The sequence below is a fragment of the Canis aureus genome, chromosome 5 (genome assembly GCF_053574225.1).
Source record: "Canis aureus isolate CA01 chromosome 5, VMU_Caureus_v.1.0, whole genome shotgun sequence".
Lineage (NCBI taxonomy): Eukaryota > Metazoa > Chordata > Mammalia > Carnivora > Canidae > Canis > Canis aureus.
The window spans coordinates 11,910,995-11,925,340 of NC_135615.1; the positions used below are offsets into that span (position 1 = coordinate 11,910,995).

General features: G+C 41.8%; 1 long non-coding RNA gene across 1 annotated transcript; it reads left to right on the forward strand.

Annotated features, from left to right (window-relative positions):
- The first annotated feature begins 4,409 nt into the window (after nt 1-4,409).
- On the forward strand, nt 4,410-10,158 carry LOC144313326 (uncharacterized). Its single transcript, XR_013378997.1, has 4 exons — nt 4,410-4,655; nt 6,386-6,535; nt 8,561-8,729; nt 8,874-10,158. It is a non-coding gene; the product is annotated as an uncharacterized LOC144313326 (long non-coding RNA).
- The last annotated feature ends 4,188 nt before the right edge of the window (nt 10,159-14,346 follow it).

The following is a 14,346-nucleotide window of genomic DNA, read 5'->3' on the forward strand; positions in this document are numbered from 1 at the left end:
TTGATATATTCTGGATACTAGTCCTCTATACGAATGGGTTTTGCAAATACTTTCATGTTTTTTAATTATTAATGAATGCTGAATTTTAGTAAATGTTTTTCTTTAATTGTTTTGAAACCAACATATGATTTTCTCCTTTAATCTCTTACTGTGGCTGATTATATTTTAGAAATCTCCAAATTTTTTAACTACCCTTAATAAATGTATCCTGGAATAGATATGAGTTGGTCATGCTTTTTAAAATATTCTGTTGGGACGCCTGAGTGGTTCAGACAGTGAAGCATCTGCCTTCAGCTCAGGTCATGCTCTCAGGGTCCTGGGATTGAGCCTTACGTCGGACTTCCTGTTCAACAGGGAACCTTCTTCTTCCTCTAACCTTCCCCCTGCTTCTGCTATCTCTCTCTCTCTCTCTCTCAAATAAATAAATAAAATCTTTTAAAATATTAAAATAAAATATTTTGTTAAATGTACTCACTAATATGTTCTCTCAAATTTTTGCAAGTATATTTATAGATGATGTTAATCTGTGATTGTATTTTCTCTTGTGTTCTTAGGCACTCTTTACATCAGTGCAATTCTAGCCAGATGATAGGACTTGGTTGATTTTTCTTCATATTAATTTTCCAAAATGGATTGTATAAAAGTAATTATCTCTCACATACTTAATCACATCAGGTCATAAATCGGTTCCCTTCAGTATTATTGTTACTCGCTTTAGTCCTGAAGATGTATCTCTAAGAGTGCTAATTCCTTTCTTAATCTGGATTGGTGGTACCCCGTGCGCAGTTTTTCTTCAACATTCTCATGAGAATTCTTTTCTGTACACCTCTCCCTCTCTTTCTCTTTCTCTCTCCCTTTCCCTACAATCCTCCTTCTCTCCCTCTCTCTCTCCCTTCTTCCTCATTTTGGTGGAACATATCTTCCTGAGAAAGGGTCCATAGGGAATACATTGTTTCAAGAACTGGCGTGTCTGAAATATTCCAATCTACACTTGTACTTGATTTATGACTGGGCTAGATATAGAGTTTTGAGTTCAAATCGTTTCTGATTCGTTGTGAAGGCAATCTTCCATTCTCTTCTACCTTCCAACGTGGTTGTTGAGAAACTTGATGCCATGCTGATCCCTTTGGCATGTGACCCATCCCCGACCCTCCCTGCCTCTTCTTAGACTTGCAAATCCCTCAAATGTCACAATTTTAATGTATCTGTCAATTTGTTAGGCAAAATGTGACATCTCATTATTTATTGAAATCCTGGGGAGATTTCTGCTGAAGGTCAGAAGTCACCTTCTGGATTCTTCTCTACAGAGGCAAGAAAGCCTGCAAACACCAATGTTCTCCCCAAGTGGAGAAATCCACCAGACACAGGACACTGGTTAAATTAAACCCATTTGTCAAATAGATTGAATTCTGTTCACATTTACTCCATTTATCAAATAAGACAACTCTTCTCACTTACGTGTGTATGATTTTGCTCCCCACTTTCATTTACCTCATGCCATAGAGGGAAGTAGATAGTTTGGGGTGAATGCCAGGAAAAGAAAGTGTTTAGCACAGACTCCTAAAAGACAAAATTTATTTAAGCCAAAAGATAAAGTGGAAAATTAGAAACTTTTGCAGGCAAAACTGATATGCCCCTAAAAGAATGTATCTTGGTTGCGATTTATCTCATAAATTAAAAACATGTTCTTAAAGTAAGATTTGAAATTATGTTGAAGTAAAATTTATGATAGTGTCCACAATTTCTTCTAGCAATTAATTTTAAATAGGAGAAAGATGTCAAAAGACGAAGGAAGGGATCCTGTAAAGATTTTTAAGTAGAGATAATTACAAGTCACAAAGCCCAAACAAGCCAATGACAGAGTTACCTGCCCAGAAATTCCTACTCTTACCTCCCCACCCACCCCTCACGTCCATGCTCCCCACTTCTCACCCGGAGCTGTGTGTTCAGGAAGGCTGGCCTGTTTGGGCTCTGGCTTCCTGGCTGTCCAGATTCTGGGTGGTTGTGTCTGACAAGAAGCACTGGCCAGAGATGGAGTGGCAGACGGGGAGAGAGGAGTTAATTATTCCTCACCCACATGGTGGTGTCACTGCTGCTCACGCCTAGCCTGATGTGGTGTCAGCCCCTGGCTCCTCTCACATGGCCACAGCTCACCCTGGGTTCCAGTAACAGGAACCCTGCCCCTTGCTCCTTCCTCGACAGCAGGCATTGATGGCTTCCTGTCCTTGTTAGACTTCAGCGTTGTTCCATTCCACTCACACTTTAAAAGTCCCCTTGTTAAATCTAAATCCTATTCACTTAAAGCCTTTTGAGCATGCTTACTCTTCCTCTTGGGATTCTCACTGATATAGTGCACCTCCTAGTCTCCCCTCCCTGTAGGTTCGGAGATGCCCCCTTTATTCCAGCCATAAAGCACTTGTAAAGAGACCTCAAAGCCTCCACACTTTAAGTGAGCCATGTCTTCTCATTTATCTGTGTATCCATCCTGTATTTGTTATTTAAAACTCCTCTTCAAGTTCACCTGCCCTGGATACCCTTGGCCCACTCCTGAATGTGACTTAGACTTACTAGAGTCTAGGCATTTTTTTCACCTAGTTATTACCTTTTAAGACTTTTTAGAAAATTTGAGGGCATTTGGGTGGCTCAGTTGGTTAAGCATCTACTTCTTGATTTTGGCTCAAGTCATGATCTCAGGGTTGTGGGATCGAGGTCCACTTCGTTGAGATTCTCTTTCTCCTTCTGCCCCTCCACACCCCTTGCACGTGCTCTCTTTCTCACTTCTCTCTCACTCAAGAACATTGTTTTAGAAAATTTTTAGTTTACTTTTCTCCCTCTCCTCACCCCCCAACCCCTGCACTGAACTGAAATCTTCAGAGCCGAGGAGCAGATGCCACATCTTGGTCTTCTTTGACCCTCCAGCACTTAGAAAGAGTCCGTGGGCTCAGATCAGCTAATGGAGAGAAATCGTAAGCATCATAGCCAATTAGGAGGTTATTGCAGTCGGTTGAACACAGGGAAAAAAGATGTTGGTGAATAAAAATAAAGAAGAAGAAGAAGACAAGAAGCTAACACAAATAATTTTGTGGATTCAGGTGCCCACAGCCAGAAGTCGGGATGTGCGGAGTAAATATGACTCAGGAGGAAGAGGAGCTGAAGGCATCCTTCAGGGATGCAGGTGCTTGGGGTGAGCAGAAGCCTGGGGAGAGTGTGCTTGGATACAAATATGCATCTCTTTCGCTCTTAGAGGTTGAAACCAGTAGACTGGCTGAGATCTCAGAGGGAAATAGCTTGGCGTCAGCTGTGTGAGAGCCAGGGCTGTGGGAGGGGAGCCAACACAGCGGAACCAGGGAAGGGAAGAGGGACAAGTGGGGAGGGTACCGTCCCTGAGGGTCACAGGGAAATGGCTCGAGAGCTTCCAGAAACAGGAGGTTATGGACAAAAGCGTCAGGATCAGGCAAAGGAAAGAAGAGGGCAGCAAGATGAGCATTATGAAGCCTCTGGGTGTCTTGGAGGCAGCAGTCAGACTTTGGGGGGTTGAGAAAGGATCTGGGGGTGAAATGGCAGTAAAAGGATACTTAGGAATTCTGAGGGGATGACAATGGGAAGAGGAGATATCCTTTTAAACTGAGTAGGAAAGAAGATGAAAGCCTACTGAGATTTCTTTGAAATTCTTTCCCAAAGCATTCGAGAAATACGATTCTCAATCTCTGTGCTTTCAGATTTGCAATTTGCTCTAAAGCTTTGCTCTAAGGCAAAATGTCCTTTGGTGGACAGGTCAAGAGATGATCCTTGGAAGCAATGCATTCCAGAGAGCATATTTGCATGACATTTTACTATTGTCATACTTCCCTCCAGTGCACCGAAACTTTGCTTTATTACGTTGTCCTCATCATTCCACAGGTGGCACTCTTAAGGCTTTGGTTTCCATCTTGTGATCTCTTGAGCGCAGAGACTCCACTCCATTCAGAAATTCTTCTGCCCCTTTGCAATTTGTAGTCACCTTTTCAAGGGAAGGGACCTCAGCCAAGCCCCTTTAGGCAGCTCAGCAAATGATGGTTCACTCAAGTTTAAGATTTGGGAATTAGGTTTCCCTATTAGAAACTGGAAAATACCCATAAAGGAAGCTTTACTAACAGGAAGAAAAACAATCACATTTCCTTGATTTAAAAAAAGAACAGGGGAAAATGCTTATTCTCCCTAAGAAGGGTTATTGCCAAAGCAAAATCCCCAGGACTTTCATGACAATTAGCCATAAACTCCCAAGGTTGCTTTGCAGGACCTCGTAATGGTCTCTTAGATCCCTGCAGGAAAAAAAAAAAAAAAAAAAAGATCCCTGCAGGAAAAGCTAGAAAAGGTGGACACAGATACTGGTGTGGAGCTTCCTCAGAAAACAGAAAGGGAAGAGCAAGTTGATGAGAACACAGGATAAAATAAATTCCGTGACTAGACGCAAGTGACAGACACAGCCCCGCAGGCGGAAAACGTGGCGCAAGTGTTATTTTAGTTAGAAAAAAAAGGAAAGAAAATGGGATTCTAAAATTTAAAAAAGGAAGCTGGAAGATAATAGCCTCTGCTGAAATTGAAGATTTTGGTGCTTTGCAAAAGGTGTGTAGAAAGAATAGACCCAGTGAAGGAATATAAGAGAAGATCTGCAGGTGCGTGGGTGTGAGGACTTTTTCTCTCTCTCTCTTTTCTCGTCTTTGCCTGTAAAGACCCATTCCTAGCTAGGAGCGCAGAATCATTTGTATTCTTGCTTGGAGATAACGATCCATATTGCACTTCGGCTTCTGAGATCTGGAGGACACAAACCACAGAAATTCTATTACCATAGTCCCCGATTCAGTGATAGAGATGAAATGGAGGGGACCGCTGGTATTGTTAACAGAGGGAGTAGGTTCCTAAATCCTAGTAGACATCATATTACAGTTTTGAGCACAGAGACATAAGTTTGAACGTATTTTGATACTCGGAAGGGAGTATATAAACGTTGGTGGCTACTTTCTAGCCTTCAAAAACTTAGGAGGGGTGGAAGAGCTCGCAGCGGTGGATTCTCCTTAGAATTTGAAAAATGGGAAACTGGACTCTTGCTCCCCAGCGAGGCTGGAGCTGATGGAGAGTCAGAGTGAACTCGCCTATTGGGAAGGCGTGTTTTCCAATATATCTTTATTTGATTTCTTCTTTACTTTTTAAAAGTATTTCCTCCTGGCATTGTCTACCTTAATCCTCTGATTCGAAATGTTCGAATTTTGTGTGCATCCACTGCTAAACAGCCGAGAGACCCAGCTGCTAACAGGAAGGTTTTTGATTTTGTTTTTTTTTTTTTTGTTTTTTTGTTTTTTTTTTTTCTGCAGAATCTTACACTGTGTTTCTTCTTGAAGCCTGAAAGGCTCAGACATCATCTCTCCTTGGACAGTTTAAAGTTAGGCTTCTTGCTGCTGGGATGTTTACAACATGACTGTTTAAGGAGGGTTAATTAAAATGATGACATAAGCTCCCTGATTAAATAAATTCACCAGGATTCCCAGAAATGATGGAAATCCATACTCAGCTAGATTTATCTGCCATAAGATACACACACATTGATGTGTAATGTCCTTTTCTTTCTACGGCACACTTTGCCACAAGCACTTTGACAGAAGCCCATGAAGCAAACCCTGACACTAAGGTAACGTCCTAGATGAAGAGTGGGTTTGCTGTTGGTGATGGGAGTGCGTAGGGGTGACCTGCTGATTCAAATGTGTTCAGCTTCTACCTTCACAGATACATCTCTGAGAGGTAGGAGGGAGCTCAGCGATTCCCTGTGTGTGCCACCCCTGCCAGGTGCACCCCTTCCCTTCGTTTCAAGAAAAGTCCAGGTATTCTATATACTTTTTAAAGATTTTATTTATTTATCTGAGAGAGAGAGAGAGAGAGAGAGAACAAGCAGTAGAGAGGTGCAAAGGGAGAGAGACAGAGAGAGCAGTAGACTCCCCACTGAGCAGAGAGCCCCACATGGGGCTCCATCCCAGAACCCTGGGATCATGACCTGAGGGTGGATGCTTAACTGACTGAGCCCCCCAGGTGTGCCTCTGCCCAGGTATTCTTGACATCTACCAACGGAGGTAGAGATTATTGTTTTTGTTGCTAGTTTCCATTTCTAGCCCCCAGTTTTCCTCTGGGGAGTCATCCTACTATGAATCTCGGTCTATGTGGAAATACTGGTATCTGCCTGAGTTGGAGATGTGCATGTAACTCAAGCCTGGAGAAACCCAATACTCCATTCTCCCATCCACAGTGCTTAGTTCAGGGGTGGCCAAGGGTCCCCATCAGAACCAACATGATGGAATCTCTGGACACTTGCAGGGTCTGTTGAAAGATGTATTATCTTTTCCTACTTGCCTTGCAGGTCTGGGAATGCAAGCGTAGAGCCATTGGCAGCCACTTTGTCATCACGAGGGGTGACTGACTGAGCATGGCATCCACACATGGGAGTCCAGTGGCATAATACATTCTTATGAAGAACTGAAACAATTTTCAGAATAACGTAGTAACACTGGTAAGCTAACACAGGTCTGCCAGTGTGGTGCTTAGCTTTCCCTTGCCTCTGCCTCTGGTGTTCTTTTGAGATTTTGCTCCCTTCTCATTGTCTCATGGCTTCTACTTACTCCTGGGTTTTAATTACTGCTTTCTTTTTATGCGTGTCTTGGCTTCAGTGCTACTCTATACCTGGCTCCTGTTGTGTCTTTTTCCTAGTCAACATAATCAAGTAAGAAGGTCTAGCTGAGTTAGTCATTCACTACCCAGTACAGAGTGCTCTTGTTAGGAAAATATAAACTTTTGTTTAATACACACATGCCACATATTACAGCGGAGGAAAAACTTCTCTCCTCTTAGGTTCTATGGCCGTGCTTGAGAATTAAACTAACATGAGACAAATTAGCAGGAGAAAAGCGCAAGTTTTATTTAGTATTTTTACATGCATGTGGGAGTTTTCATAAGGAAAGTGAAAAACCTAAGAAATTATTAGGCCGGAAGCTTACATACCTTTTTTTTTTTAAATTTTATTTATTTATGATAGTCACACACAGAGAGAGAGAGAGAGGCAGAGACACAGGCAGAGGGAGAAGCAGGCTCCATGCACCGGGAGCCTGACATGGGATTCGATCCCGGGTCTCCAGGATCGCGCCCTGGGCCAAAGGCAGGCGCCAAACCGCTGCGCCACCCAGGGATCCCTACATACCTTTTTAAACAAAGAACAACAAATTGTGGAAATGTGACAGGACAAGGAGGCATGGGCTGGGGCAGTAAATTGTGTGACAGTGACTAGGAAGTCTATGGGGGAACTAATGGAAAGTAAGAATTGTTTTAGTAGGTGGTTTCTAAAAGATCCATTTTGGTGTCAACTCTGAGTCTCCAGTGATAAGAATGTTCTTCTCTTCCTGGTACAGGGAGGGCACACTTCTCTTGGGAAACTTCATGACCTGCTTTTAGGTACAAAAGAGGAAGACAAGGTTGCCTGGGTGGCTCAGTTGGTTGAGCATCTGCCTTTGGCTCAGGTCATGATTTCAGGGTCCTGGGATTGAGCCCCACATCAGGCTCCCTCATCAGTGAGGAGTCTGCTTTGCCCTCTCCCTCCACTCATGCCCTCTCTCTCTCTCTCTTTCTCAAATGAATAAAAATCTTAAAAAAAAAAAAGAAAAAAAGAAGAAAAGACAGAGATGGCTCTCTGTCTTCCATCTGTGGTTTCCCAAGTGTCTTCCACTCAAAATAATCAATATGCCAAAGTGGCAATTTTAGGGGATAGCATGTTCTGAAGTCCTTCACTACTTTTTTGTAATATACAAGTAGAATCTATGCTTTTAATATTATTTGTTGAGCACCTACTATATACTAGGCATTGTTCTATACACATTAACCCATATTTACTCATTTTATTCTCATAAAGACCCACCATATATCTAGTAAGTAGAGGAGCTGTATTCAAATCTCTAGACTTCATACTTTTCCTTTATAATGACCTGAGCTTACTTGGCCACAGTATGTCACAGGCCATTGGCTCCCTTCATGTTGTAGGTATACATGAGGATCTCTTTGTGCCAGGGGCCAGACTAGGGCAGATCACCTCTGCCCAGTGTGGCATGGTGGCCAATAGGTAGGAAAGGACCTCTCTCCTTCTGGGTCTCTTCCCCAGTATTTGTGAGAAAAATACATAACTTTCAGTAATTGTTTCCTCTTTCAACAAGAGTATTTGGTCAAACACTTACTTCCTCCCAAGGATTGGGGACACATTACAAGCTGCTTCTGTTCCCCTTGCTCCTCTCAACTGCGGCCAGCCCACTCACATTCCCCTCTCTGTGTGTATCACATCCATCTTCTTCGTGGCACTTATCACTGTGCTGACTTATATCTATTTTCTTGTGTGTGTGTGTGTGTGTGTGTGTGTGTGTCTCTAACATTTATCTTCTCCATTTCCACCAGGGCTAGAAATGTACTGTTTCATCACTGATGATTCATCAGCAGATTTTGAATAAATGAACAAAGAAATGAATGAATGAACCCCTTATCTGGATTTCTCCTTTAGGGAAAGACAGGTCTAAAATAGAGGTGAAGAGGGTGGTGCTCAAGAACTATAACAAGTGACCTAGGACAGCAAAGAAGATGACTACATTGCTACATAAGCTATGGCAGCCAAACCAAGTTGGATAGTATCTCTCGTTAATATTGCATAAGACAGATGCTGTACAGATAAGGTGAGCATGTGTCCCAGTTTGCTTGTGACAATCCTGGTTTATCTCTGATGACCTGGCATCCTGTCTTGGTTAGCATTTGTCTGGGATAACTTGATTATATTTCAAACATTGATGACCTGTCACCCTTTTCCTGGCTCCTTCTAGGCCTAAAGGAACTTATACCTCTCTTTCAAGGGTAACATGAGTGTGGATTGGAGTTGTTGACAACACCAAGTGTGCTCAGTCCTGGTCCTCTGACTCTCAACCCCCGGTGCTTGGGGGAGAAGCACCCCAACTTACCACTCATGATGACTACTTGCTCTGCCAGCCAAATGTGCCACAGACAATGCCACTTGCTTCAACATGTACCAGGGTGCAACTGCAGTTGAGGGAATCCGGGGAAAATTATAGATTAGGTGGGTGTGAAATATCTGTGGGAAATAGCACATCCTTTCATTCTCCAAAGTAGGAATTGTATGGATACCTTTTCTAGAAACCTCATTCTTTCTTATATTTTTAATTTTTTAAATTTATTTTTTCTTTCTTTATTATTTTTAATCACATTTCCCCTTTATATGTTTTGTAGATATTTCTGGTTCTGAAATTTGTATTTACAAATGGCCTATTAAGCACTCAGATTCCAGAACTCACTTGTAGATATTAAGATCCAATAGGTCTAAGGTGGCACCAAGGAATCTGCATTTTCAACATGTTTGCTCCAAGATTCTGACACAAGTCGTCCACAGAACATACTAGGAGAAAAGCACATATCTGCACAGAGGGGCAGTGCATTCCCAATGGTTAGGCATGGAGGCAGAAAGAATTTCAAGTCTGATTGAGGATCCTGGGACCTGAGGAGGAGGAAAGATGCAAATCAAATTTTAGTCAACTTCCTGAACCTTCTCCTAGGTCATCTCTGCAATTATTTGTAAAATCCAGGTTTAGGGGATTCCTGGGTTGCTCAGTGGTTTGGCACCTGCCTTTGGCCTGGGGCATGATCCTGGAGACCGTGGATTGAGTCCCATGTCGGGCTCCCTGCATGGAGCCTGCTTCTCCCTCTGCCTGTGTCTCTGCCTCTCTCTCTATCTGTGTCTCTCATGAATAAATAAATAAAATCTTAGAAAAAAAAATCCATGTTTAGCAAGCCCCCTGCTGAGTCAGTTCAGTAAGAGTCCTCCATCCTCCACATCTGATCACACTCAATACATGATTGAGTCCCTCCTCTTCCGCCATCTCACAAGCCTGTCTTCAGCAAAGATCCTGAAAGGCCAGACTCCCCCTTACTCCTGATGTTTTCTTTTAGAAACTCTCCATCCATTGATGGCACCCTGCTCCTAGACTATAAACTCCCACCTGCCCCTGCTGCATGAGGCGTTACATCTGGTTCTATACTGAGCTCTCTCTTCTCCTATTGTAATAGTCCTGAATAAAATCTGTTTTTACTGTTTAACTACTGTCCTGCTCTGGTGTTTCTCCAACAATACTGATATTTACATGGAGGTAATATGGACAAGATGGGTGTATGTTTCATCTCAACAGGTTGGAAATAAAAAAAAAAACTCGATTGTGGGTTTAAATATGTAAATACATATTATAGATTTTTCTTTTAGAGGATACATATTTTTTCTGAACATCGTGCTTAAAAAAAAAGTCAGTCCATCTGCTGTGTTTGCTATGCACAAAAGAAAGTTGGACTGAATTTCACTGAAGTCATTGTACTGAATTGGTTTTCAACAAGTACAGCTACAAACATCTACATCGTTCCTTTCAGGAAAGATCTGTGAAGAATATTTCTTGCGGTGTCCAGATGGTGCAAAAAGGAAGCGAGAGGCACAGTCCCTAGAGCCAGGTGCCGCTCTATCTCTCCACATGCTGGCACAAGTGCAGACAGCACGGCTGGCCACACGGAAGCAAGACAGGCACGCATGGCCACACATTTCTGCCTTAGTAGAAAAAGAAAGCCACCTGACTGGTGGTATTTGTTAAATGTCAGCATTTGAAAAGAACAACAAAGACAGATTTTGGTAAAATTCACAAAGTTCTGGAAGTAGCAGTAAGAGACGCCAGAGAAAGCCCTTTCCTGGAAGGGAGAACCTTGAGGTTTGAGTCCTCTCTCCACTTACTGGGTGAGTGAAAAATGTCAAGTCTTTGGAGGCAAAAGATGAAGAGTAAAGTTCTGTGTTGAGCTTGCTGGTCTCACATCTCAGAACTTTGTCCATGATTGCAGATGACAATAGCTACTGTATCTCATTGTCCTTCAAGGACAAATTAAACCCCATGGAGGGACTATTTTCAAAAGCAGTTGATCCTCATGTGGAACTTTGGGTTAGGGGTCCCTGAGTCCCCCAGTGGAAGGGGATGGAGAGAGGGAAGAAGTAATTTACATGTTGAAGATGCCTAGGAGCCTCTGGGTATGGGTCTTGGGGTCTGAATCTCTGGGTTTGAATTCCTGGCTCCTATGGTTTCCAGCTGAGTGACCTTAGGCAAGCGACTTAGACTCTGACTCTACAACTCTATGAAATGGTGAATCATAATATTTACTTCCTGAGATCGTTGCTAAAATTTAGAAATAACTTCTAGACAGGCTAGAGAGTGCCTGATAGACATTGGCACTCAGCACATGCTAAATGGCACTATTATGACTCCCCTCAGTGAGACACAAGATGAAAATCAACAGCATTACATGCGCTTCGTTAACTCAAAACTTCTCGCTTAGCATGTTCTGGAAATTTCTCTCTTGATTTTTGAAGCTTTTAGAATTATAATGGAAATGCCCACTGCTGACCCATCTTTTAAACCTTTTCTTTCTAATCCTTTGTTGTGAGAGTGGATTCAATGAACTTCTCCCTATGGCAGATTTTTTAAAAGAGCATTTTGAAACACAGTTGTCTCAGTGAAAGTTCCTGTAGAGAAAAGAAAAAAAAGACGAGTGGAGTTGGGTAGGGAGGAGTTTCCAGGGCCAAAGAAAGTTTGTGGACACTATTTTTTTTTTTTTTCCTGAAGAATCTTTCAGAGTCTTGGTAATATAGTAAATACTCTTTTAGTGTTTCTAAATAAGTGTCAGGCACTGTTGTAAGTACTTTATAAACAATAACATACTAATCCTATCACGTAGAAGATGTTATCCTCATTTTACCAATAAGAAAACAGAGAGGTTAAGTACATAGTCTGAGGTCTCACAGCTAAGAAAGAGACAAAACCAAAACCAGAAGGCTGATATTCTGGTCCCTGGTCTCTCTTTGAACCTCTTGCCCATGCTAACAGGTAGTTAGAAGCTCCAAAAGGAAGCCTGACCCTGCAACTCTGTAGTGTCCTACAGGTATTTCTACAGAAACCCCCCTTTTTTTTAATTTATTTTTTATTGGTGTTCAATTTACCAACATACAGAATAACCCCCAGTGCCCGTCACCCATTCACTCCCACCCCCCGCCCTCCTCCCTTTCTACCACCCCTAGTTCGTTTCCCAGAGTTAGCAGTCTTTACGTTCTGTCTCCCTTTCTGATATTTCCCATACATTTTTGCAGAACATCTATGAGACTAGTTTTCACCATAATTCAGGAATTCATTGACCTTGATAGGGAAAGGGGATTTACATTTATTAACCAGCTGCTATACGCCAGGATCATACTGGGATTTCCTCCCCATGGTGATAGGTAGGCAGGGCGCAGGCAGTCTTTCACCTGATAATGTTGGACTGTCTTTGCATCTGATTAACAAAGCCTATATGATATGCTATGGCTGTGGAGTTCATCCTAGCTACTGGATTTTCTTAGCTACTGGACACCACTATTTATGTTTTGAGCCAGAAGGAAATAAACTATGTGTTGGGATTCTAAACAACAATCTCAAATTAGATCACAAATCATTTCTGAAAGGGCCAAGCCCACCGTTGAGCTGAGGCTGTTTGCGTTAATAGACACCCCAGGTTCTCACCTTCTCCAGAGATAATGCATCTGCCTGCTTTGGCCCTGTTCAGGCACCTCAGGCCTTTTTCTCTGAAACCCTCCCACTGCACAGCAAAGCGATGCTGACTCTTCTAGAAGCTGTCTCTGTATTTATAAGGAGACTTTGTTATCTGCTAGCCAGGAATTTTAATCCAAAACATAAGACGGAGTAAAGTCAAAAGACAGAAATAAACATACGATAGTTACCAAATTCTTCAGAAAGCTAAAAAAAAAAAAAAAAAAAAAAAGAAAAAGAAAAAAGAAAAGAAGGCACATACAGTTTAAAATGCAGTAAAACATCTTTTTCACAGCCACCTTAGAAGCTGTAAAATATGAAGGCGTCTCTGAACTACAGGGTTCGGTTGATTAAAGATAACCAAGGCTGAACATAGAGGTAGAAAAATGGAAAAATGATCCGTACCTCTACCTTGTAATTCCTGCAAACCTACATGACAACAAAGCCACCTTTTCCTCAGCAAATAAATTATTTTTATAACTAATTTGTGCCTTGTGCCTTCTGTTTCATTCAGATGTGGTTGCTAATGATGATGAGCAAATAGATCTTCAAATATCCCAAAATTTCTGTGTATCATTTATTCATCTCTTTAAAACTAAAAATAATTTGAACAGTTTGTGTGCTCTGTTTTTATGTAAAATGAAGGAGAGCGTCTTATAAATGTGATTGAACTGGACTATAATTTTTATACAATCATGGGGTTGTCGTGTCAGCTTTTAAGGCATTCCTAAGCAATGGTAAGGAAACCAGTCAACCAACCAATAACAGCAGCAGTAAGCCCTCAAGACCTAAAAAACAAAAACAAAACCAGAAGGCTAAAGTGTCCAAGAATGTTCGTGTTCTTGGAAAATTTTCCCCTTTAAGAAATACTTTGCAATTGCTAATATGTCAAGAATTAGTAGAGGCAAATTTTCCATAGAGCTGTATAACTCCAGTTAAATGTTTTTATAAGAAAAAAGAATTGGTTATACAGAACCTCAAGGCTTTGATATTTGATATCAAACTTGGTGTTCACACACTTATTTAGTTAAAAGAGTTTCATTCCTCCTTTTCTCTGGAAACTTAGGGCCATGCACAAAGGAATTTTTTTTCTGGCTATACTTTTTTAGGACAGAGGTGAATCTCTGACCAAGCTAGTAATGTATGTATATTTTATTAATTTATCTATTATTTTTTCTTTCTTGCTGTACTGCCCCTTTGCTTCCTGCCACTCAGCAGGATTCTGCTCTACACTCATTGCATCTCATCCTGGATGTGGTAGAGGAGAAAAATAAACTGAAGAAGTAAAATACTTCCCTTTTAACTTCTTTCAGGAGCCTAAACACTTATGGGCATTTAGAGGATTTTCACAGTGATATAAAACGACAAAATTCCTGATTGTAGATGACTAGAGAACCTTGGCCAGAAACACTAGGAAAGCTTTTCACCAACTAGAAAGAGATTTCCCTTGGCAGGAAAGCAGAAGGGAGTGGGAGATTTGCAGCTTGCTAGACTCAGGAAGACCAGGGCAAATGGCTGCATGTTACTCCCAGGAAAAAGCTGACCATCCCCACGTACACCCATGTGGGGGCCATTAGCAGCCTGGCAAAAATCTCACTCGACCCAACTATGGCCGGGAAAAGACCATCATGAGGGATACTGGGAAGTTCCTGTGGCTATGAGGTCGTGGTCCACAGAA